Raw genomic sequence first — 27954 nt, forward strand, 5'->3', positions numbered from 1 at the left:
GCTGGAACTTCCGCGTACGGCAGATTACGATATACACTAAATCGATGTTTTATTTTGTTTTTTTCCCTTCCCGCTTAAAGAGCTGTTTAAGCGGAAGACACACACGACGGGTGACTCTTTACTGGCGCGCAATGCCGCTCGCGGAAAAAAGGGAATGTGGAGCGCTTATTATCCGCGGCCATCACACGCTCGGCTGCGGCTTGGTGGAACGGGTCGCGTTGCATGCGTCTCGTGTGCATATAGACGAGTAGACGTCAGAGACGTGGTCTATCATGAAAAAGAGCGCGCACTGCCTTTTATTCCAACAAATTAATCTCTACGGTCCTTTTAATGCCCCGTTTCCTGTTGTATTCCCTCCTCGATGATAGAGCAGACGCGACGCAGCTCTAGCGTGTCCGCGAGATCGCGGTGCATTTCCGAGAAGAGGAAATCCTGGACGATGTCCCGTAGTATTTTCACCTGGTGGATAGAGAGAGACAGGGAAAAGAGAGGGTACTGTATATATACTGGTGTATAACCGGTGGCCATACTCTGGCGTCTCGTGGGTTGCCTTCCTTTCCTTCCTTCCATCGTCAGTCTGCATGTAAAAATCTGTCGGCGAACGTGGGGCGTGGTTACGTGGGAGAACCTTTTTCTCTCTCCCCTCGAGTTCTTCTCGTCTCTCTCACTTGGTTGTTCTGAATCAGTTCTTTCTCACCGTTTCCATGCCTCGCCCTTTCTCCGTCACTCTCTTTCTGGATCAGTCTCTCTTTATTTTCGGTGTCACCGTTTCTCGTTCCTTTATGATGATGAAATGACAGTTCTCTTGTTACCTTTTATTGTCTTATCTTTTTTTGTTCTTATCTTTTATTGTTAGCTTTTATTTCCTTATATGATATGGATATCTCTATTTCTCTATGAAGTAGTCTGAAGGAGAGGAGTTTAGGTATCTTCTCTCTTCTGAGGTACAATACGCTCTATTGTTGCTTCACAAACTTTTGATTCTTCATTGTTTTTGTGCGCATACATAACGGTTGTTATTTTCTTTTTCTTTGTCTTTATATTATTTATATTATAATTTTCTTTTTTTTTTTTTTTGCATTATGTTTTTTTTCTATTCTTTCCTGCTCCTTATTTTTAATGTTCGCTGCTTAATCTCTGTTTATGTCTTTTATATTTTTTCTTATCTCTCCTTCTTCCATGCTTTATAACACCTTATTTCGCTATTCCCCTCTTTGTTGGTTCTGTCGAAAATTTACGAACTCGCCCGAGAGGTACTTCGGTATAAATGGCAGAAGAGAGATCGGTCGGGTTGAAGAGCAAGGGAGAAGGAGGGAGAGGACATCCTACTTAAAGCGAATACATCTCGTCTGGTGCGACGGAATTAGAGAGTGAACAGACAGAGAGAAAAAGAGGGAGAGAGAGAGAGAGGGAGAGAGAAAGGGCGAAAGAAAGAAAGAGAAAGAGGGAGAGAAAGGCTAACATAGCAGTGCTGTATGCACCACCAACACTTATCTGATTTGCTTGAGAAATAATAAGAAAAAGAGATGGGATAAAATATCTTATTTTTTTCAACACTTGAAATTTTTCTTGTAAATATCTGTCTTATTTTATATAATTTTATATAATAATATTATGTTTCTCGTATTAAATAAATTAATGTTCTAATTGTGATAATTATAACGAAAGATTATATGATTTATTCTATACGAGATATATACATTTTTCTCTTTTTATTGTGACTTTGGATTTGATTTTATGCAAATTGAATTGCTATTAATTTCTTTCTTATCATTGCTATCACTGGCTGCTGAAAAACGTTATGATTTGCCTGTTAAATCCTGTGCATCTCAAATATAAAGCATGTACATAGCTATATATATATATATATATATATATATAACGTCACATCAACGTAATTCGAATCAGTCGACTGATATAAAAACAACACGTAATGCGAGCATAGCACGACGCATTTTTAATTGGCACGTCACATCGAATAAACTGCGCCGCGCAATGCACAATTAGCAATTTAAAATAGCGACAGTCTCTAATTATTATTAATATCATTATTACGTTGACTATGTACCTATACTATATTCATGAAGAATTTATTGGAATCATCACAATGTCATAAAAATAGCATGACAAATTTTATGTATACAATTTTATTTTATATAGTTATCGTTACAAAACTCAGTAATACATATTTCGATATCGCAAAAATTCGATCATTGAAAAAAATCATACATCCACGTTTATATATACATATATATATATATATATATTTTTTTTTTTTTTAAATTACGGTACAAATTCCACTTGGTTCGCCTATGGCGAGCGTACGCTCCTGGACAGCGTGCGCGCGAGAGAGAAAGAGAGAAAGAGAGAGAGAGAGAGAGAGGTCGGCCTCACCTATCGAGGGAACCTCCAGTCTTGTCGAGTGTTCCGTGACGGTCGGCGAGCGTTGCGATTAATAGCGACTGCACCCGCGGAATCGCATTCCGATCTCGCGATTTCCAGTCCGGAGGATTACACTCTCTGGAGGGAATAACGCGCGCGTCGTGCATAAATCGAGAACCGCAAGAGAGAAAACTCGGAGCTGCGCGATGGACGGTATCGGGATCCTCATTCGTCAAGTGGTACCAGCGGTATCGGGCCGATACGAGACGCGTACTATCGAGGATCGATTCGCGGATCGGTGGTGCTACGCGGTCTGATCTCGATATATATCCGAATGAATGTTTGCTCCCTCGCGCGCACTCTTTTTCCATCCGCTCGCCCGGCAAAAGTGACAGCTTCAACAATAACACGCTCTCGCGAATCCTCGCGGATCCTCTCGCTTCCCGGCGTCCCGTATAAATCGGATGCAATCTCGCTTCCCATTCGTACAAGTGACGTAATCGCCCTCGAGGAGACGAAACGTGATTTGTTGCGTAAAACGCGTCGCGAATCACGCATAATTTCCGTCGAGAACGATTATCCGATTAACCGAAGATGTCCGTGAGACCTTGGCATTAAAGATATTCGGAAGAGAGGAAGCTAGGCTGGAGAGAAGAAGATAAAGGAAAGATATATATATATATATATATATATTTCTCTCGAGGAATTTTATTTCTCTTTCTGCTGAGATCTGCTTCGAACGAACGTAATATATGCAGTTTTTGCGGTTGAGAAATAAACGCAGAAATATTTCAGCGTCTCCTTTCAGCTGCTGAGAAGTAAGAGTGGATGACATTTGTTTAAGAAGATTATCCAATGCTGGGAATCATCTTCAATCCAGCAGCTCACCATCACAATTCTATATTGCCATCGCGAAGGAGAAAGCCATCGTTGAATGCATTCAACTTTATACAGAGATCGCATTGTTGAGTTGAAATTGCAAAGAGCCTTCTTTGGACTTTTTTTTGTATGTGTTGCCGATCTACGCGGAATATATGATTTCTGTGTCATAAAGGGAAAGTTGAAACTTGATTGAAAGTTGAAATCTCGTCTTTTTTATGATAGACTGACATTTGGAATGAAAGATAAAAAAATATACATACGCGACTTAATTACGCTTAGCTCTTCTCGCCAGTGGTTTATCTTAATTGGATTAAAATCCCATTGTCATCGTCTCTAATCGTCTTCGATTAGATTCCAAGAATCACATGCTTTTCCAGAAGTTATTTTTCGATTTCCCCAAAGACTTATTCTCGCAAACGGGCGCATCATTAGAAGCGGAGCTAAAACTATCAGGATTACGCTGAAAAAGAGAGCATTTCCGTGATTGCCGAAGGCAGCCGTGAAAAGCGGCGCGTGGATGATCGAGCGAGAACTCGTTTCGAGTCTGCGTGCACCTCTGCAGTCTCTTTGCACCGCAGCAAGAGTGCTTTGCGACGAATAGAGGAAAAATCCGGGAAAAAATCAACAAAGAAGGGAAGAAAATCTCATTATCGCCGGTTCGAGATATAGAAACTTTTCAAGAGTTCACGGGATTAAAAATAATCCAATTTGTGCTCGCGTCTTTCGTACAGTTCGAATCGACGAATTTAGACGGACGGAGGCAGTGTCTGTCGAAGATTACGTCGCGAGAGAGATAATATCGATTTATCGGAGAATTTTTGCCCCTTCGAGCATCGATTTATCCATTTCCGTGTGTAATCGAAGAGCGGTGGTCGACCCACGAATATTTCGGACTATACTGCGCAGAACCGCGACCACTTTTACGAGGATCGGCGCACCTGGAGAGGCAATAACTCGTCTGGCGAATACGTATATCTCGGCGAGTACCTCGCGAATCGGTTTGGTATTCGAGCGACCGCGTTTACGCGAGAGAGGACGAGCGTAGCTGAGAGTTCTTGGTGCCTACTCGCGATAAACGTAGCCGTTGTTCGCTTTCACCGGAGCTAAGGTTCGCACGTAACGTGTCTGGCACAGCATATTCCTTGCTGATAAATCTATATAATAGCGCGAGAATAACGGTTCGCGACGAAATATCACGACCGAGACGCGATCGCGGTCCCGTTATTTTGCGAAATCGAAATTTGACAGCGAGAGAGAGAAAATCGGCGCGAAGTGGGTCGCGATAGAAACTTTGCAAAAGTTCATCGAAGGTCTTATAGTGATCATTGACAAGTCACAGTTCGACGACTTTGGACGCGGACGAAGAAGGAGCAGGTGTAGATTTTAACGCGATTCTTATCCTCTCGAATCGAGGAAGATAAGATCCGAGCGAGGGAGTAGACAGTAAATCGATGTGCAACGAGATACCGAGGTCGTTGCACGCGGTGTGTACGAACGCGATTTACTCGAGTGCTCGATAAGAAGACCGCGAGATTCCAACGGGGTCAATCTTGACGGCTATGTCGGCGTGAAGACTCGATCGCGCTTCGTCAAGAGTTGCTCCTCTCTCTCTCCCTCTCTTCTCAAAGAAGCCAAAAGCGTAGTAAAAAGCCGGCAAGCTGGATGCTACAGACGGTGCCTCGCCCCCTCCGCCCCCGCCCGACATTACTGTCACTCAGGATGACCGGTGAGAAACTTTAAATTATTCCTAATGACTCGTTTTGCAGGCGCGAGGAGCAATGTTATCAAAAATGTGCGCGGATAAGCGATGACAGGCGGATGATAAATTTTCACATCTGGATATGGAATTAATTTCTTCGACTAACGATGTTCAAATTAAAATGTCTCTTTTTCTATTATTTATTTAGAATTATTCGAACAAGTGTTATTGTGTCCAAGTGACGTGAAGGAATGTTTGAAAAATTAGGACGTACACATGATAAGTTATTATTTAATTTGATTCGGTAAAATTGTAGGTTGTTGAAGATCATTATTTTTTTATTTAGATGATAGATAAATCTAGGTTGTTTGAAAATTTTACAACATTATCGCAAAATAATATACATGTAATTAAAAATTCGTGAAATATTGAAGTAAATCATTGATATGATTGAAATACTTGTTTATATACACAGAGAGAATTTTCTCTTAGAGTTTATTTTGAAAATCGTGGAACAATATGGTATTGGAAGAATTTTATAAAAGTTTCTCTAATTCTTGCGATTATTTATCACAATAAAAATATTAATATGCACATAGAAAATTTTACTATAGTACACTTAATCGAACATATTTTATATCTTATCGTGGTAGATATTATTTTTTATTGTAATAAAAATATTAATCTCTTATACAATTCTTACAATATTATTCTACGGTTACCATGATTTTCAGAGTAAATTTTAACAGAAAATTCTCTGTGTCTGCATTTTCAACAAATATTTTGATATGACAATTAAAAAATAACAAATAGGCAAATTACCATTTCATGCCTCGAGACGAGTAAAAGGGATTAAGAGTTCAATGATCTCGGAGGTATTTCCGTATTTTGCAAATTATCCGAGGATTACTCGAAAACACAGGTATCGAGTTGCTGCTAATTATACGTCGTAATGAATTCAATCAGCGAGATGGTGTATAGATATAGAGACGGATATATCGGGATGAATTGAAATTTTGGTGAATAATTTGATATCCTCCTTCTGGTCGAGCGGCTTTGATCCATGCACAGCGGGATGATGGGATAACAATCAAGGGCTGAGCCGCGATATATTTCTATCGATTGGGGTTGGCTTTCGGATGGGAATTAGTTTCGTGGCCGCGTCACGCGTGCGTGCACGTGACACGGAATCGTCAATATCCTGCGTCACGTTTCACTTCCCCTTGGCAAACAGCGAGTGTATCGCATTACCTCGGTGAGGTTTATCGTATAGAACGGCGCCGATCGAGAATCACGTTTTGCGGATCGAAACGGATCTCTAATAGTAAGCAAGAAAATCCTAGGATTGCATCTATCATAACAAAGGCTCTCTCTTATCTCTCATTGCAAAATTAAAAACTATAATCGTATACAAATGAAAGCTGCTAAAACATTAATTTTTTATTTATGCAGAAATTGACGCATTCCTCTAGTGTTAAGGCGATTGAATGGAACTAATAAGTGAAATAAATTAAAATAATTTAATATAAAAGAGGACTATAGATACTTTTCATTAGGCAGATGGTATTGGAAAATATCGCATTTGAATAAAAAAGTGAAAGATTTAGAACAAGCGTATAGGGTAATAAATTTTTATGTTTACTTTAAGTAGAATTTGGTATATATTTGAATAAAACACATTTTTTAACATAAATTATAGATTTAATCACGCTGTGTACATATTTATTTATTATTTATTTTTATATAGATTTCTTTAAAAATTAATAAATAATAAATAAAATGCGAAGAGTGAGATTAATTATTCAGATAGGAGAAAATTTAATATGATGGTCTATATCATTTTTTAAACTTTTTAATATAATTGCATGTGTATGCAATTTCTATCGATTGAAATATATTGCAATTATATTATACTGAAGAATTTAAAGAATGATATAAAATATATATTACATAAAATAATTTTTCATCTCTTTTTCCGGGAAATTTAACAATGTGCACTTTAAAAAAAAAGTCTTTGTAAATAACATTTACTTTATATTTTTTATTTCCATTTTGCAGCGACAAACATGCGCGAAGCGCGTGTGAATACAAATAAATATATATTTATTTAATGTTACATACGCGTGTTTATCTCGTTATTATAATGAAAACTATTTGAATGATTGTTACGAAAGACAATTCTTTATTAATCTTTTGACATTCAACATTTTTGGCACGAAAGTAGGACGATTTTAAAATAGCAGATATAAATTCGATAAGGCTGAATATATACGATTACACTTTTATATTTCCACATGACATATTTTATCTTTGTCGTCATATATAAAAGCATTTTATTAAAGGTTTCTACATTTTTATAACGAGATATTTTTCCCACGACTTTATGTGGAAAATGACACTTCTCTTGCCAGCATTTTGTTGCCGCAAACTTCCGGTGATCCTTTTGATAGTGTGTTTACAGAGCAATATATTGATTTTCTGTTAACCGAACGAATATGTGCTTTATCCAGCTGTTTCATCGTGAAACTTTATGAAGAGAAAAAAGAGGCGAGATGATTTAGGATACATATTTATGTGTGATGCTTTTTTTTAAATAAATGTAGGCAACAAATGTTTGTCATGGAAGATTTTTAACGAGCCATTTTTTAAATCAACACATATAAAGAGTAAAATTTAATTTCTATGAAAAATTATATATATATACACATATATATAAAAAATTTCAATAATTCGATTGTATATTATATGTTTTTTTTAACATAACTTGGTATATCTTGTCTCATTGTCAATATAGCGCCTGTGAGTTAAAGTAATTATTGGTTCTCGCGTAACAATCAATCGGCTTACAATAGTTATTGTTGTCATTGTAATGTATTATTGTAATAATGAATGTTACGTCGAGTACGATGTTCTATTGTCATTAGCTCTTACTATTTCCTTTGTTAGTGTCTGATACTCGAGGTCGAATGCAAGTCTACATTTGATAGTTCTCTATATCTGCGTGATTAATATATCTCCAATACTCGTATTAATTTGTAAGCTTAATAAAATAATATTTGACTTGATGATATATAAAAGGAACAGAATGTAAAATATTATTTGGGTAATACTTAAATTTTCATTTCCATTAATTCTCAACGAAATAGGATATACAATTATGAGAATATTTTGCTTTTATATATATATATATATATATATATATATATATATTTATATATATATATATATTTATATATACAGGGTGTTCGGGAACTCCGGTGCCAACCGTTGAGGGGTTGTAGGGTAGGTAAAAATATTCAACTTTTATTAATAAACATGTAGTCTCCGACGACGCCTGTCAACGATGCACGATTGCAAAGCAGAGATGGCGCTCCGCGCTCAGCGGCGCCTGCGCACACGTACGAGGCTCTTTCCTTGTGTTCGTGGTGGCAGCGTCTCGAAACTGGCATCTCTGCGACGCAAAGCAGCGAACGCCTAGTCCACACTGATCTCAGTTCAGCGTTTTGTTTCGGAAATTAAATCGACATGTTTACATTTGCGGAGATGACAGACATGCATCTTGTGTTCGGTGAGGCTCGCTGCAATACAAGACTTGCTGAAAGGATCTACCGTGAGAGATTTCCTAATCGGCGACACCCCTGTCGGAAAACATTTGCAGCCATCGATCGTCGCTTGCGGGAACTGGGAACGATGACGGTGAACAGATTAGACACCGGAGCAAGAAGACTTGTCCGGACCGTTGATTTTGAGGAGGATATTCTGGAAAGATTTGAAAATGAACCGTCCACTAGCACTCGCGCCATTGGCCATGCTATGGGAGTCGCCCACAATACTGTCTGGAAAATTGTACACGAACAACAATTACACCCCTACCATCTACAGAAGGTGCAAGCAATGGGCCCAGCTGACTTCCCGCTTCGTGTGAATTTCTGTCAGTGGTACCTTAATCGCCTCGTAGACAATCCACATTTTGGTAGCATGGTTTTGTTCTCTGACGAAGCGCAATTCACAAAGGATGGCCTCTTCAACAGCCGTAACAGCCATCTTTGGAATGACGAGAATCCTCACGCGAAACACATCAGGACCCATCAGCAACGGTTTTCTGTAAACATTTGGGCTGCAATCTTAGGTGATCAATTGATCGGCCCGTTCGTGTTGCCACCTCGCCTGAACGGGAACAATTACTTGCAGTTCCTCCGCGAAACCCTGCCTGAGTTAATCGAAGATGTGATGTTGTTTGTACGTAATCAGATGTGGTATCAGCACGATGGTGCGCCGGCCCATTTCTCCCGAGCAGTGCGGGACTATCTTGATCAAACCTACCCTGGTCGCTGGATAGGCAAAGGAGATCCAGTTGCATGGCCACCTCGCTCCCCAGACTTGACTTCTCTGGATTTTTTCCTTTGGGGTCATGTAAAGAGCCTAGTGTACGCCACTCCTGTAGAAATAGTAGAGGATCTGACTGCGAGGATCTTCAATGCTTGTGAGGTCGTCCAGCATACACCAGACATTTTCGAACGAGTTCGGCAAAGTATGGTGCGGCGGTGTAATGCCTGCATTGAATTAGGAGGTCGCCATTTCGAGCATCTTTTGTGATTGCATTTTTTGTGAAGGAAAAATAATAAAGTTACTGGCGTCGACAGGCGTCGTCGGAGACCACATGTTTATTAATGAAAGTTGCATATTTTCACCTACCCTACAACCCCTCAACGGTTGGCACCGGAGTTCCCGAACATCCTGTATATATATATATATATATATATATATATATATATATATATATAAACAGTTTCATTTTTATATCAGGAATAGAATCTTTGATAGATTTAAAGTTTATATTTTCCGAAAATATAAAATTCTAATTAAATATTTTATATCGAAATTAAAATGATTTATACAGTTTATTTAGTATTATGCAATCAAACGTAAAAATTGTTTGTAAATCGTAAAAAGACGAACGATTGATGGAACGAGCTTCGTGCTTTTAGATGCGAATTTTCGGAGATGAGATTTCGTTGTTTAATGCTCCAATCTCATTATGCATAGCTGCACTCTCATTATACCATAGCTCACGTCATAGTATCTGTATCGACCGACTTCCAATTTGAGCCGTGATGGTTTGGTATGAACACAAAATCGATAACTTGGACTACGATCTTTACATCAAAAAAAAAATATAAGGTCCTCTAGATAGTCTAATAATAACGGAGGCTTTATTGCTCGTGATACGTCAGAGAGGGTTCGTAGACATGTAGATATGAAACCGGAGAGTATTTTGTTTATAACAAAGTGAGACATTTTACACTCTGTATTGGCTTCCAAGCCAAATTAAATGTTATCATACGAAATTCGATGATCCATAGTAACAATTTCCGAGAGAATTTGTCATACGCTATTGTATTTTTGACATTTTTAATTCTCATGGATTTATGTGTTATCGACAAAACAATCATAATTTAGTACATTTGACTCAATATCGTTAGTCTGACAGATCGCATGCAAAATTGTTATACAATGCATTATCGTTTTGCAATGCATTCTCAAATTTGATAAAAAATTTAATGTTAACAAAAATAATATACTGTATTTTTTTCTAAAATAGTCTCTGTTTTTTAACGCAATTTAAAGTGCGCGATAAATCACGAAAATATGTATTTTTATCTGATGATTTCTTTAGCGGCGCGGAACATTAATGATACAGTGAAAGGCAGCAGAGAATTTTTTTTAAGATTTAAACTCTAGTGAATTTTCATGAGTTTTATATTATTCTCTTTACCTTCTCTTTTTAAAATTATGTAACTGTAAAATTATATAATTCAAAAATTATATAATTTAAAAATGAATTTTAAATTGAAGTAGAGTAGTAGAGAATAATACGTGAAAATATTTTAATTGAAAAAATTTTAAATTCTTTTCTTCACGTGACTGTTCAAACGTCAATAATATACATATATCACGTGACACATTTTTAATATTAGATTTTTCGAAGAATAGATTTACAGTAAGTAAGACGATTTTACAGAAAGTACTCGAGACTTCATCGTCTTAAGTAGAACGCAATCTCACGCGCAACTTAAACCCGTCTTACGAGCCAAGGTTATCGAGTGCATTCCATAGGCATGCTCTTCGAGGAACGATATCTTCTAAGGTTCTAATTTCATGAATCCACCATTCGCATCCGCTTTACTTTTCGTTTCGCGGAAGCTTCGAACTTTGATTGGTAAACTCTGTTCTGAAGCTATATAGAGTATTATATGTAAGAGAAGATCAATGTTTTGAAGATATGAGATTGTCGGTAAATTGATAAAATTAAAAAGAATTGAATATTTATGTGAAAATATTAATATGATAATAAAATAAATTTATATAGTTTGTCATTGCTGTATTTTCAGCATTATAAAATAACTTAGTGAGTAGTGAAGTAAATAAAACTGAAACAAAAGATTTACAACACAGTTTAAGCTTTGTAGCATGACAAATATTACAATATTTCTGAAATGTATCATTATTTTTCCAAACATTGTTTTTAACATACGCGTTTCCGGAAGAACAAAATTTATAGCGAATATTATAACCAATTATAAAGAGTTATTTTATTAACGCTTGATGACTCGCAATATCAGCAACTGTAGCATTATTAATTATACATAAAAAGTTGCTCATCTATACTAGATCTTCCCGGAAATTTTCTCGACTTTCTAATCTATTTCTAGATCACTAAAATGTTTGCGGTAATGCCGCTACTTCGCAGGAAGTCATTATAATTTTGTACGCTCAAATTATATGCGTATGTTTATTATAAGTAATACGTGTATATATAAGAAAGAGAGAAAAAAAAACATCGAACAACTAAGGATGATTGGTGGATCTCATAATTATAGAATGACAAAAACGATCCGTTATACATATACATATGTCTCATATAATCGTTGATATATGCTTCTGCGTCGCGTGTCTCGTCGAATTAATTGCAGTAATTTATCGTTATTGATGCTATCGATTAAATGTCACAGTTCATGATTTGAATGACATTTTTAGGCTGATACCGGCAACGTACCGTAATATATGCCGCACGTATATTATATTATTTCGCCGACAAACATACATCTAACGACTCGCGTGCGCGGTTCACACTTGATAATTATCGCGAGATCGCGGGCGCCTGTCATTTTCCGTTTTTGTTCCGGGAAAATCGTATGAAATACAGTGATTAAGGACACGCTGCTGCGAAAGGCAGCGCGGCAGCAAGCAGGCACTGCGCAAAGATATCGCGCGTTCAAACAAAACGCGAACAAATTGTAGAGTCGGAGTAATACTTGAGAAATGCTGCACGTTGGACGGCGGCGATGGCGTTTTCTTTGCGAGCACTTTGCAATCTTCCGTGAAATTGATTTTAACCGCACTAGAGAAATACCTGCATAAGTAGATAACGGAATTCACCTGTTCCTCGTGCAAGCAATTTTCGTTAATAAGATAGAACGGCTGTAATTGTTGCTCACAATACACATATACATGAATATATTATTATATATATTTATATATACTTAATTATATATATTTATGTATCAGGGTGTCTAGCGGTCAGAGAAATCTGGAAAACCGGGGAAATTGTCAGGGAAAAGTCAGGAAATTTTACTGTTTATCTGGATTTTTCACATTATTCTACGTTTGTCTCAATAATTTGAAATTTTTTATTAAATAAATATAAACTTTTCCTTGACTCCCAGCACGCTAATTTTCGTGTTATTTTATTTCAATGTGTTTGATAGAGACAAAACTAAAAAAATTTGATATATACCATAAATAAAAAAGGTGATTATTTACATAGTTTATAGTGTAATGCAGATTGTATAATTGATTTAAATTTTTGTTTTAACTTCCGAACCTTTTTATTGTGGACAAAAATATCTCAAGGATTTCATGATTTAACATTTATAATTGATTTATTATATAGATATATATTTGGAAAAAATAATACTAAAAAGTCAGGGAAAAGATTAATTTTTGGTCTTGTATAAAATCTGAAAAAGTCAGAGAATTTTTTTCATCGAATCTGCTGGACACCTTGTTTATATATTTAGTATATATATTTTTTACGTATATATATTTATATTATATTATATTATATTTATTTCGGTACTCTTTTCTTTAATGAAAAATTCAATGAAAGAAATATTTTAATGCATCCAAGAGGGAGAGAATTAAATTCAAAGATGCAAGAGAAAATAGAGGTAGCGCGTTATTTGATTTCCCTTCATTATTATTTCCGCGAGGTTACGTTAGAATTAGCTTGAATAATATCGAAGTGCAGATGGTCGATGAGACCGGATATTCATTACGTTCAACGATCGCTCGCCGATTCCACGGCAGATATACACTCACGTACTTATATTATATGACACGCGGCACGTGCCGTTGTAACTTCGGCCCGGTGCATTGTGATATGCGCGTGCCACGTGTGCTACCACGTGTGTATGCAAAACCCCGAATCCTCTCATCGTTCTCCCATCATTGTGCAAAATGTCCGTTACGTTGCGACGAGGTAAAACAGCCTGCGGAAAGAGCTTTTTCGACTATTGTTTCGAGAAGCACATCTCCATTTGCGCATACGCACCGATTGTTCGTTCTTTCACCCTTTAAGAGGAACCGTTCAAGTTCGACGAAATGTTTACGCACTTACGCCGCGAAGCACTCTTCGCGCCCTTTCTTTCGGGTGCCGAAAACATTTCGCGAGTCTCTCGACGCAACGACTATCGAGATTATTATTTAACCAAACAATGTTGTATTGTTCGTTAATACATTTTTTTCTAAGCTAAATCCCAGGAGCCGTGCCTTTATAACGTATATTAGAGCTCTCGACAGCGATATGCGAGTACGACAATTGCCCTTCGTGAAGATTCCGCTTTATACTTTGCATCGGTAGAGTTTGCAGATGATTCTTTTAACAGCTTTTGATACTTGCATCGTATGACAACAATTTGGTTGATGCAAATATCGGAGCATTTAAAAACAAATTTGATATTTTCGATCGTGATTGGGGCAATATTGATATTGTTGGATAAAATTATTTTATTTTTATTTAATTTTATAGATATACGTATATATATATATATATATATTTTTATCATTTTTATTCAGCTCTAGGTTGCAACAAAATTTGTTATATTTTAAGTTGACTAATTTTGAGAATTTTTAATGAAAACAGTGATTAATGAGCAAATAATGAATGAAATTTGCAACGTATTATTGATTATTGAACAATTACGTTGCCCTTTCTCTCGCGAAGGTCTATCGATAATGGTACTTGAAAGTTTTGCAATCATCTGCAATTAATTTCGACACAGTAGATTGGATGAAGCTAATATAATTTAAACTAAAACCGTGAATTTTTGTACATTACGTGTCGAAACGCGATGTTTCTCTCGACGCAAGTACGATCGATAGTACGTTGCCGTTCCCCTCGGGAAAAGGAGCGACACTCCTCAAGGAGTTTCCTCCGATTCGTTTTCCGCATCTCGTGTACACAGGGTGTCGGGTAAATCTTGATGAGGAAACTTCAGTCTTTATTTGAACTTGCATTTCGACTTTATTGAATCCTTTGTTCCTTCTCGAAGTGGATTAAACTGTAATTAAAATATATGTGACAAACACACGTTAAAGAAAGCGAGAGATTCTTTCGTGTAAAAATAAAATAAATCTCTCACACAGCTATTTTTTTTTTTTTTTTGTATAATAATTTTCGACGGTAAAATAATGTTTAAAAAATTTTGAAAGTTTCAAGTTGTTCTTGGAAATATTTCATTGTTCAATATTAGTTTTTATACGGAATTCTATTTTAATTGACATTTCTCGATGAGGTTCAACCGCTTGGAATTTTATGCAAAAATGCAATCTCGTTTTTCGACGCTTAATAATTACGCGACATCTGGTATGTGCCGCGAAAAAAAATCGCACACCAAAGTTTTTCTCAATTTGTGCTGAACGCGGCGGAAAACGAGCGGCGAACAAAGTTCAGCGAGACGTAGAAACGAAAAGTTTTTTAATATATACGTCCGCGGATATTCCTCTCTTCCCATCGCGTTCGTATCCTTATTATGCCGCGCATTCGTAAGGGATTCTGAATTTTCCTTTCTAATGCGATCGCACGAGAAACATGAAAGAAATTAAGATCGGTAGCATATGTTTTCAGCTGAAAACTTGAATGGATTTTTTAACGAGGTTTCTTTCTTCGAATCGAGTAGAAGCACTCGAGCAATGAATTCTAATGCAAACTTAAATCTTCAATTTTTAATTCCGTCCCTTCGTTCTCTCCTAAAGGATCATTATCCTGGCTGTGAATCTTTTACGCTTGTCCGAATTTAAAGTTTTAGAAGGAGCATCTCGTCCAATAGTTTACAATCACGTTTTTATCTCTTTATGATACTTCGCAACGAGAGTGTGAATACAGTTGTAACTCTCTGTAGAGAAAGTTTGTGTCCAAATTAAATGACCGTAAATCTACGACTCTCTCTTTACGATTGACTGTGAAAGAATGGTCAACGACACATGTGTTTCCAGAGAAGTTGTAAACATCATTTTTCAATTTCTTTATTTTACACAAGCACATATTATTCTCGTGAAAAAAACATATATTATACATAACTTTTTTTCAACAAAAAACACTATGTTGTAACCTCGTTGTGTACGTGTATTAGTAGGCATAGAATCGCACGCAACCTCTCTCCGCTAGCTGTCTAGCATATTGCGACATGATTTTTTTTTCGGAATTTTCCTCTCACATGTGCGCGTAATTCATAAGATTCTGAAGAGACCGGCTATCTATCTAGCGTGTGCCTGCGACAACGGGAGCATTGTGCACCGTACAAAGCAAAATGCGCAGCGAGGTGCACCGAAACGGCCGATTGGTTCCGAAGCCATGGCTGATATTTTATAGCGTGTACATGCTATCTCGCGATGACTACGCCTACCTACCAAGCTGTTACCATCCCGTGCCTCGGGTTGCGCGGTGGTGGCCTCCGTTGTTGGCACATCAGAGTGGTGCAGCAGCCTTTTACCTACTAACGTCGAGCATAATTAGCATGAAACGTGCCGCGTCCTGCATCATAGAACTCCCCGTACGCTCCGACCTCTATTATTTCTTTGTGATTCTGTAAAAGTTCGTATATTTTTATATCGATGAGCTCACGAGTTCTCACGCCTCGGTTGACTCTCTGCGCCATGGCGGCGCGACGATTACGTAATTAAAGTATTTTTAATCGTGCCCTAGGAACTCGCCCTTTGCGTGTGAAAGAAATTTCTCGTATATTATTCCTCGACAGGAAACTGTCGAAGTATTTTGTTCCTATCGAGGGAGATTGATTTTACCCGGGGGAAAAAAAAGACGGATATAGTTTTTGCGCAATCGAATGATTTAATGCGTGTTGTATTCCATTTGATATATATAAAAGAGCATTAATATTAAGCGCGTACACGTGTGAAGGCGTCATATTGCAATCGACCGTTGACCGTTGTTTCTTTTTTCGTTTTCATCGGCACGTTTTTTTCGCGCCCGATTAAAATGAATGACAAACGGAACGTTACTAAACTACACGCCATGTATATATATGTGTGATTAAATCTAAAAAAAATAATTGAAGAAATCTTTCTTTGTCAGAAATTAAATTATACATTATTTTGTTCACAATAGAACATAGTTTGATGAAAATAAATAATGTTTATATAACATATATATATATATATATATATATATATATTTATTTTAAAATCTATAACTTATGTACAATAAAAAATAAATAATCTTTTTTGTAAGTTATTTTTTTCATTTATATCTTTTTCTGATATTCAACTTATACTTTGTACAATTAAATATAAAATAGATATGTTAAAAAAAATTGCAATATATTATACATACATATATATGTTATATATTTTTATTAAACTATATGCTCTATGCGAAAAATAATAAAATTTATATAAATACATATAAAAAAGCATTAAGTGTTGATTATAATCAAAACTATATTAATTTGATGAGGCTTGAATTTGTTGGATTAAATCTTTCAAAAGATTTTGGTGGAAAAAGAAAACCGAGACATCAACAATTGCGAAAAGTAACGGAATGTTTGATGACCGTTATACTCGTGGAAATAGTGCTCGCATTTTCTTGTACCAGTTTATGTGATGGAATGTACTGGTTTAATCTGGAGCACCGGTTTCATCCGTTTTGTACGACTCGCCTTGAATTGCCTCGGAACTGCCTTGAAATCTTGACCATTATCCGTCTTCTCAAATGACAGACGTGTGAGTAATATATTATAATCGCGTGTTTCATCATTTTTTTATTCGCCAGGATGGTCGCTTTAACGACCGCAAATTGCTGACAATGAAATCGCTCGTACAAATTCCGAATACTTTCAAATCGATTATGTTATTTTCTTATTTACTTCCGTCTTGTCAAGGTTACGTTAATTATCTGTAGAAAAAATTAAAATCGTCAGATTTTATCTCTTATTTTTAATAAGAAATTAATAATGATTTATTTAAACTAGATTACATCTATTATTTTTGAATATTCTATTTTTTTATTTATTTTTATTATCTTTAATAAATTTATCGTTTGCTAAAACTAAAGTATAGTTAGTTTTGAAAAAAAAAAATAGAAATTGATTGAAACAAAAGAAATATTGTAGATTATGTAAATCATTAAAGAAAGAAGCAAAAACAAAATAGAAACAAACATTCAATTATTCTAAAATAAATATGCTTAAAGTTGTTGCAATATTAAAGTTTTAATAACAAAGATGAATTAATTCAATCTCCAAGTTTTATTTTTTAATATCACGAAGTGGCAAAAGCTGCATTTCGATCTTGATCTTGTCTGTAATTATTTTTTCAAGGATTTTATCAAGGAGAACTCTTTTATACTTTTATATCTTCTTCAATCTTACTTGTTCTTGTCAGACAGAAAACTTTCTACGTATCCTTCTGTCAAAAATTTGTCACGTCGAACTATCTTTTTCAGCGTAATTAACGAGTTTTACTGTCCTGTGCGTGACAAAAAAAAAGCACATGGCAACCCTGACACGTGCATGTCGACGCATATCGTATGCGCGTTGCATATATGCGTTGCATATTGCTTTGTAGAAAACAATTACGTGCGTGCGGAAAGTAGAGAAAAGTCTCGGTGAAATCTCGCCTTTTCTATCTATATTCGCATGAGCGACAGCGGTTATATGCCTCTGATTTATTTCTATCTACAACCAGGCGTTATAATTTATAATCTATTTAAGAGAGTTTCTAAATGTCTCCCACAGATCGTTATAGAAAATCACGATAATTTGAAGATACTATACGATGTATCTAACTTTCCAGATTAATTTCTTCATATTATTCTATTATGTGTTTACGGATTAGAACGCTCTCTTTACATGTTTTTTTATTATTAATTTATAAATGGACAAGCATTGTTGTTTTATATGTCTAAGAAGTTTCTAGAAGATTAAGGTGCTTTTTAAAATGTCTAATCTTATGATTATTGTAGCAGGATTAATTCGTACCGCAATAATAGATTCAAGATTATCAGGATTGTAAGGGAAAATAATTAACAACCACTAGAAAGATTTCATATATAGAAATTATTATATATTTTAAGATTTTAGAGATTTTATTTAAGCATTAGATTGGTTTAAATTATGTGTATTTTTTTTAAAGAGAAATTTTTCAAAATAGTTGATCTCTTAATGTTATTTTGTTTAATTGAATTTTTTTAGCAGAGTTATAAATAAAAGTTTGAATATAATTTTTTTATTATTCTTTTTTTGCTCTTTTTTTATGATTAAATTTATTTCAATGATGTATTATAAAAAAATAGAGTTAGGGAAATGCATATATAGAGGACGTGCGACCTTTTACTTTCAAGTCACATCCAATGACATTGATTATTCATGTTTCAAGGTATATCGGTATATATTTTTATTCTCTTCCTGTATAACATTTTCTCTTGATATTCTCGGCAACAGGTACCAGAGACAAAAAATATAAAATTTTTCAAATTGAAATAATGATACACCATTAAGAATTCTCCATTTTAAAGAAACAATGGATAAGTTATTCATATATAATCATTAACTCACGCGACATCCATTGACAACATCTTCGAGATGTGTGTCAAGTTTTCAGAACTGGAAGTGACACTTGCGTGTTCTACTTTAGAGTGAGAGCCCTTGAACTTCATTTAAGATCTTATACGCGATCGTTCACCGCTGAAATGTTTAAAGATGCAATGTATATTGCATAAAAGCCATCTTACGATGCAAAACGCTATAAGAGAAAAAAATCATATTGCTTCTTTTTTAAATTTCTGTGGACATATACATATAAATATCATTCGGCATTTATATGTTTATATAATAGCATTAAATGACATTTTTTTAAACAAATTTTATTATTATATTTATTTATACATACACATATAATACATATGTATATGTAAATAAATATGCATGGATGCATACGTTTATGTGTGTATTCCATGCTGTCTTTATTTTGCATTGCATCTGCGCGTATAACTGACAAAAAGTGAAGAGTTACAGCGAAGGTTTCCTCCTGTAGCATAAACGCGCTCGAATTCACCGCTGGAGCCGCGCGAGAAGAGCGCGAAGCTGCATTTCGCGGCACCAGGCCGCGGGCTAGAAAGTAGTTGGCGACTTATTGCGTTTGTTCGGTTCGCGCGTCGTGCATTTCGTTTTGCTGCTTCGAGCCGGTTGCAACGGCATTTACGTCGGACAAGGATCGGTATAGGAATCGGATCGATCGTCCGCTCCGCGTCTACGTCGCTCGAGATATCGATACTGCCGCGCGAACTTTTTTCGATATTTTATATTGTATTTATTTTATAATTTTAAAACTAATTAGAGGAATATTCGATAAGCGCCACATTCCACATCTACGTTTTGCGATTCGTCTTGTACGTCTTCGAAAAAAGTGACAAATTAAATATGTCAAATTTTTTCACTTTTTTAAATCCAGGTTTATTAATATTCAGAAGAAATACTAGAGTTTAAAGATATATATATATATATATATATATATATATATATATATTTCGTGTATGCAGATTGTATGAAGATTCTTCTTAATTTTCCGATGCTATTCGGAATCTAGAATATATCCTCGATCTTTCATGATGTGCAATTAGCTTGAAACGAGTGATAGCCAAAAATAAATGTGACCTGAAACTGGAATTAGGAGATATTCTAGTTCAGTAAAATAGAATATTGGAAATTATTTCGCGCGTATATGTATAACTGTCTGATAGCAAATAATGATAACAATAAATTTATTTCTAAGCATTATTCTTTTCATATTGTGTGTCTCCTTTTTGATTAAATTTAATGTTATGACAAAGAAATATATGTTTGTTATTTGCAGTATTTGCGCATATAAATATTGGACATATATTTAAAAACTTTAATTTTCAATATTAAATAATATCCCCAAAGGGCTATTATTAATATTCTCACATAAAAACTATAACATTATTTTCCTCAATTCCAATAATTATTCTAATTCGGAGAGAGGATATAATTACATAGATAACAATAGAATATCTCTTAATGAGTGTCATATTATTGATTCTAGAAGAGCTAAATGTTTTTGTGTGCACACACACATACACACCCACGCAATACACATTATACTATAAGATTTAATTTAAACAAAGCATATTATAAGATTTAAAAATCGATTGAACTTTCTTTTTTTTTTTTTATGTTTGATTATTCAATAATAAATTTTTTATCATATAGTTACACACACACACACATATATATATATATATAGCAGTTTTGAATATGAATGGTATATCTTTTGAGCACATTTAACCACTATCGATAAGGAGAACACTATCACAATTTGTCGATGGTAAAAGACGGATACTATTTTACCATGTATTGAGAAGGAAGAGAGTTAGATTCGTTCTACTTAGTTCTCAGAAACAGCTGTTAGAAACTGACAGCTGCCGCCGCTCTTTGAAAGACGCGTGTAAATATTAACGAGTTTCGGAGCTCCGGAAAATCGTTATTTCGGGGATGAAATATTGCGCGTCGCGGAAATTTTAATGTCAAAAGTCGCAGTGTCGAACGAAGTAGTCAGCCAGGATTGAATAAGGATATTCGGAAAGAATCTAAAAAATAAAGTCGGTTACTAAAAAAAAAAAAAAAGAAAGAAAAAAAAACGAAAAACAAAAAAGAGATCGTTTCGGCTTTTATTTACGAACGAAGTATCTTCTCGTCGCGGCTGCATCGAGTACATCGCCTTGAATGCCTTTAGAAGTATCGAGTCGCCCTTCGTCGCTTTTTACCGGCATCGCCTTTGCCTTTCTCTACTCTTTCAATTAAGAAGAAAAAAATCTGCTGTAGCTCGACGTTACCTTGCGCTTCCTCGGCTACTCGAGACTTCCTCTTAATTTCGAGATCTAGTGCATACGTCGAGAGAGTAAAAAGACGTGTACCATGGGCTCGTGATTTATCGACCATGAACAGATATTGATTAGTTTGATAGACGTATGCCTTAGCTTAGAGACCAAATACTTTGAATTTTTTTAAGTCATGTTTGTTTACGATGAATGTAATGCATCATATAGAATTATTATATATAATTAGTAAATGTGATAATCTTTTGAAAATTGACGATATATAAAATGAAATAAATAAGGATTAATAAATTCGTGTTTTTTTAAATATTGATATAATTATGTATTGATGGTATCAATTATATAAAAAAAATTGTTTTAATATTTCTTTGGCCATTGCTTATATAAAAAAATTATTTTGTTTTTTTTTTCGTTATTATTACTATTTAAACTGTTTGCTTTCTTTTGATAAAGTCTTAATTTATTTCGTTCATTAAATAGAAAAAAAATTTTATTCATGTACTACTTATTTTTACACACACACACACGCACACATACATATATATATAATTTATTATATTTCAAGTTTGAATAAATATTATCATTAATTAATTTGATAGAAATATAATTGTTAGCAAAATATGACAATTCTTTTAAATTTGGAAATGTCAGTAAAATGTCAAGATAAAAAACACCACTTACAATTAGAATGAAATATAGCAGAGAAAGAAAGATGCACAAATAATAAACGACAATGGATGAATACTCGATGAGAGTTGGTTTAATCTAATTAGTCTCGTTCGCTCAAAGTTAATTTCCTCGTCGATCAACTGTCAGATCACTTCTACCCTACATCTCACTTTCAAAAGTGCTACACTTCAAATTGACTTTATTCCATCCACTTCAATCTACCATTTATTATTATAATCCAACTATTTTTCTGCCTTGTGATATATCCCTGAAATATTTTCACCTTAAAATATTCACGGGATCGCTCCTTCCATCCAAAAAGCGCAAGGAATCTCTTCTTTATTCTACATAACCACGGAAATTGTGATATCGATCCTGTTTATCTTTCGACTTCGTATCATCCGCGGTGTATACGAAGAAAAATCTGCTACAAAAAAAAAGATCTGTTTTTCCTTATGTCAAGAAGAGATTTTTCTCGAGTTTTCGTAGCTTTTAAGTGAGGCACGTGTTTGCCATCTGCGTTCTCCAGTTGTCGACCCTTCGCAAAATATGTCTGTATACTGTATAGCCTGGTCCATAAAAATTTAACAGATTTATTTAGCGAAAGGTCTCGGATTCGATTCCCGATTCAGCGACTTTCGGATCTATATTTTTCTCTCGCATTTATTTATTTATTTCCGTAGAGGGGTTAAGGGGTTTTTGAAATTAAATTTCAAGTATGAGATTATTTCAAATTTTAAAGTCTTGGTAGTACACCGAGAATAATACGTGCCTTGTACACGGTTTATTTTCAACAAAAACTTAGTTTTGTTGGAAATGTACGCATCAACATCCGCGTATGGCTCTTTACACCTTTCTTGCGATGTAGATTAACAGATTTATGTATAGATTTTCAAAAGAGCAAAACATTTTATTCAAAAGATCTCGTTCAATTTAAAATCTTCTTTCAAAAGAAAATTTTTGTGAAGTTAAAACCGCCATAAAACAATTGCTTTATTAACTTTTTAGATGAATAATATATAAATTTATTTATTAATATATTTTAATTTATTTTTTGTATTTATTTAAGTCGACAAATGTGATGCTTAATATAATATAGGATATTTTATACGATACCTCTTATAATAAAACTAATGCTTTTAATGTATAAACTCAAGTTTCTTAGACATATAAACTTATAAAAATTTGATTGCCGACTTGGACAGTAAAATGCTCTTTGTTTTCTTCGCACGTACATTTGCGAACATTTATTTGTAATCAGTTCAGAAATAATATATCGGAGATATGGCGTAAGAAGCCACCCTGTATGTCGCTTGTGTGGGCCGTAATACTTCGTTATATCCGGTTGTGCTCGTAGAAAATCCTCCTATCTAGCTTCGTCGTCAGTCGGTATTTTTCCTGAAGTGGCTTCGACCTAATAACTTCCACGACAGGCGTGCAACGTTCACGAGGCTTTCCTTTCTCTCTTTTTTTCTCGTTTTACCTCTTATTTCGTTTTACAACTTTATTTTTCCTTCGTCCTACGATTTTTAATTTCCATAAAATTAAGAAAGAAAAAATTGTATATTCTTGAAATATTTAATATCATATAATTGCTCGCGACTAACTATTATTCATACTTACATTTCCCTTTTTTTTACATTCCCGTGCTTAATTCTCAATACTGTTATCGACAGATATATCAAAAACAGAGAAGAGGGAAGAGGCGAATTACATGGTGATTTTAGTGTGGCATTTTTCACGTAGTCGTCCGATCGTTCACGAGGAAATAATACATGTTGTCGTTTTTGAAATTTGCTCCAACTCCAGTGACTTTGTCGATGCGTTTCTCGATTCGAGTTGCATATAATTAGATCTGATCAAATCAGATTAGGATAACGTGTGCTTAATTAGAAAGCCAATGCCGTTCATTCGTTATCGGAATATATCAACGGGAGATCAGAGTTGTTTTTCTGAACAAATATGAGAGAATGTTAGTGTAATTCATTAATTACGACGTATTTTAAAGCGAAACAGATATGTAGAATCAGAATCCACAGATCTCACGAATTGTTTTTTAAACTCGGTAATATAAATATACATGTGAAATTCTTTTTTTTTTTGCTGTCTATCTATATCTTATTAAAGAATTATATTTTTGATTCAATGACTTTTCTATATAAAGATGATGAATCACATATTTTTTTTCGCATACAGCGAAATTACATTAAAATTCAACCTTAATAATATTCCGTTATAAAGTTTAAGGGAATAAAAGTCGTGTTTTAATTTTTTGACGTTTCTTGTATCTTAAATTCATTTTCAAAAATTTATGTGCATATTTTTTTTTTTTAATATCTGGTTTTTTATCTCAAATTTTGCTGAGTGATTTCCTACAGAATTTCGAAATATATACAACCACAAATATTTTATCGAATCTTTTACGATGTATACACAATTCTTTTTTTTTGCACCTATCTATATCTTATTAAAAAATTATATTTTCGATTCAATGACTTTTCTATATAAAGATGACGAATCACATATTTTTTTTCGCATACAGCGAAATTACATTAAAATTCAACCTTAATAATATTCCGTTATAAAGTTTAGGGGAATAAAAGTCGTGTTTTAATTTTTTGACGTTTCTTGTATCTTAAATTCATTTTCAAAAATTTATGTGCATATTTCTTTAAAAAAATATCTGTTTTTTTATCTCAAATTTTGCTGAGTGATTTCCTACAGAATTTCGAAGTATATACAACCACAAATATTTGATCGGGTCTTTTACGATGTACACACAAATTTACACGTACGTACAAGTTTATTGTCACTTGCGGTGTTATCACGACGGTCGTTTCATTCCACGTCGTTCTCATCGACGGGATCGACGCGTATAAATCGAGGACGAAAAAAAGCGAGCGTCGTAACGGTACTAGAGCCTGTAACATCACCGGCTTAGTTGGCATATTCTGAAGGTCTGGTCTAGACACAGAGAGCTCTCTCTCTGCTGGCCAAGTCGATACGACGCACTTCCATCGAGGAGGAGGACGATCCGATATATCGTGGCGAGAGAGGATGAGGATACATACACGATAGGAGAGAAGGAGAATGCGAGACATGGTCTCGTCGGAGGGAGACGACGGACACAAACTTACACGTACAGATTGGCAAACGATTCGCGAAGGTTCAAGCACACGAGGAAACAGCACGGTCCGTACACACAAGAAGGGACGTAATTCCGAACCCGTTACTATGATAGAGTAGTAGCGACACGAGAGGAGATGTACAAGTTCGCCGTGAGAGAAATGTTGATTCTGCATTCGAACATCTTAAATACAATTTGTGCGAGGAAAACAAATCTCTATATTTGTTCTTGAACACAATTTTGGAATATTTTCGTTTTTCTTTTATTTCTCTTTTGAGACTTTTATAAATCTCGAATAAGCTTTTAATCTATGTATATCATGATGAATTGACTTATAATCAGGGTCTAGAAAAGTCAGGAAATTTTATTATTTATGTGGATTTTTTCACATTATTCTACATTTGTTTCAATAATTTGAAACTTTTTATTAAATAAATATAAACTTTTCCTTGATTCCCAGCACGCTAATTTTCGTGTTATTTTATTTCAATGTGTTTGATAGAGATAAAACTAAAAAATTTGATATGATATAAATAAAAAAGGTGATTATTTACATAGTTTAATATAAATAGAAAAGATGATTATTTAAATAGTTTATAGTGACATGTTGTTTCGATTATCGTACACAGTGCAAATTGTATAATTGATTTAAATTTTTGTTTTTTTAACTTCCGAACCTTTTCATTGTCGACAAAAATATCTCAAGGATTTCATGATTTAACATTTATAATTGATTTATCATATAGATATATATTTGGAAAAAATAATACTAAAAAGTCAGGGAAAAAATAAATGCCTGGTCTTGGGAAATCTGATAACGGATATTGATAGCTCAGAAGACGAAGAATTTAATTAAACTGGATTTGTATTGCATAACTCCTTTAATATCGTTCTCCTGTTGTGCCTCGTATTATGTTGGTATATAAACACGGAATTCAAGCGTTGTAAATTACGAATTAACTGAATTAATGACTGAAACGAAGGCGAAATGAGCCAACTGTTGCTGCAGGATGGAAATGATGCATTAAGGATGAACAGAGGTTATTAATCGATCGCGTCGTTTATCAAGATTAACATGATCACGATCTTCGTTTTATTCGCTATCAACTAGGATCAATAATTCTATGAAATAATAACTTTAAAGAATAACATTTAGAGAAAAAAATATCGATATTAACACATACTCGATTTACATTTTTTATTATCGCAAAGGTTATCATATCTATTTAAATCAGCATGATGCAAGCAAGAATTGCGTGAAATCTGAAGAAAACTCGAATAATAATATAAAATTTATATAACGAAAATATGAATGATTCTATATGCACGTCCGTCACGAGCACGTATTTTCGATTTCCGTAATATTTGCGAGACTATCTGCCGGTGGAATTACGTTTTCACGTTACAACGTTGAACTTTCACGATGGCATAATATAGGTAAAAGTGCATCATTCGTATCTTTCGTATTTTATAACTGGTATGTCATTCGATATACTTGAGTGCGACGCGATAATTACATTAGGAAAGTAGGAATCTTTTTTTGCTTCGTCCGTGGCTGACGTGACTCCGAAGCTTAATTAGCGTGAAATTTGACGTCATATTGTGCAGCAAAAATGATTTAAGTTATTATAATTGTTGCGCGCGCGAAAGGAAATGAAAACGAGACGCAGTATGTTAAATTTCGCTTTATAGGTATCTGGTGGGCGTTAATTTCTAGAAATGGTTTGCAAGGACGGCTTATACAGTTGCCATTTTGGCTATTATGTTTAATGGATGTTGCGTGAGTTAATGGAGATTCACAGAAATCGACGCGGGAGAGACACCGAAGTAGACGCAATTATTGTTTTACGCATGCATGCGCTTCAAGGAAAGTCAATTACTTTTTTTTCCATAATCATAACTCGTCGCACGTCTTTAAAAAGAAAGTTGTAGATTTCACTCATTTTTTATATTGCGGGGGTAAAGGTAAGAGAAGGAGAGAGAGAGAGAGAATAGGACATTTTTATAAAAAAATTAGCCTTTAAAATAAGAAGAAATTATATGCGATTAAAGTCAAAATAAATAGAGGTTTGTTTTATTTATAATTTTATTTTTTGATTTCGACTTTTGTATATTCGTAGATTTTCTCTCTTTATCCTTCTCACAGATATATTGTTTCAAATACATTTATTTCGTAAATTGTTGGTGAATGGAATTCTAACAATTTTTTCGGTTTTTTGCTCTTACAAATTATTTTATAATTGTTTTATCTACACACAATTTTTATATACAATTTTTTTATAATTACAATTTTATATAATTGCTTTTGCGTGGAAAATCTTGTGAAAATCTATTGATTTCGTTTCTCGACTGGGAAACGAGTAATCTTAATCCTTTAATCGACTGCATGACGATGATGAACGTCATCTCAGTTTGCACAAAAGTTCGAGGAAGCGGAACCGGAAGTAACTGTCATTTGGATAGAAAGGCGAACTCGCCTAATTAAGGCTTCATTAATGAGCGAATCGCGATGGGAGTAAAATAACGAGCGTTTTGTGCCTAAGTGGAAGAGGTGCAGGTATATTATGAGAGGAGACGCTAAATTTACCACGATCGATCTTTTCACGTTAATCTCAAGCTTTCAAAGCTGCAATTTTTCATTAGCTCTGAATAATAAAACGTGAATCTTTACTTTACAGATCAGAAATTTCTATATGGTATATATATATATATATATATATATATATATATATATATATTTTATAAGAAATTGAATATTAAAAA

At 34.5% G+C, this 27954-nt stretch overlaps 1 protein-coding gene across 4 annotated transcripts in view; it reads left to right on the forward strand.

Annotated features, from left to right (window-relative positions):
• LOC114940708 (rap guanine nucleotide exchange factor 2) overlaps positions 1-27954 on the forward strand; it is a 124019-nt gene that overhangs the window by 34435 nt on the left and 61630 nt on the right. Inside the window, exon 1 of one of the 4 annotated variants that reach the window (XM_029315445.2) lies at positions 2415-4990. The exons of the other annotated variants lie outside the window; for them this stretch is intronic. The gene's annotated coding sequence lies outside the window, so the exon portion shown is untranslated. Of the gene's footprint in view, positions 1-2414; positions 4991-27954 lie in introns of those variants that run through there. 4 annotated transcript variants of the gene reach the window in all.

The sequence above is a fragment of the Nylanderia fulva genome, unplaced genomic scaffold, assembly GCF_048542155.1.
Source record: "Nylanderia fulva isolate GAGA-0341 unplaced genomic scaffold, ASM4854215v1 Scaffold25, whole genome shotgun sequence".
Taxonomy (NCBI): domain Eukaryota; kingdom Metazoa; phylum Arthropoda; class Insecta; order Hymenoptera; family Formicidae; genus Nylanderia; species Nylanderia fulva.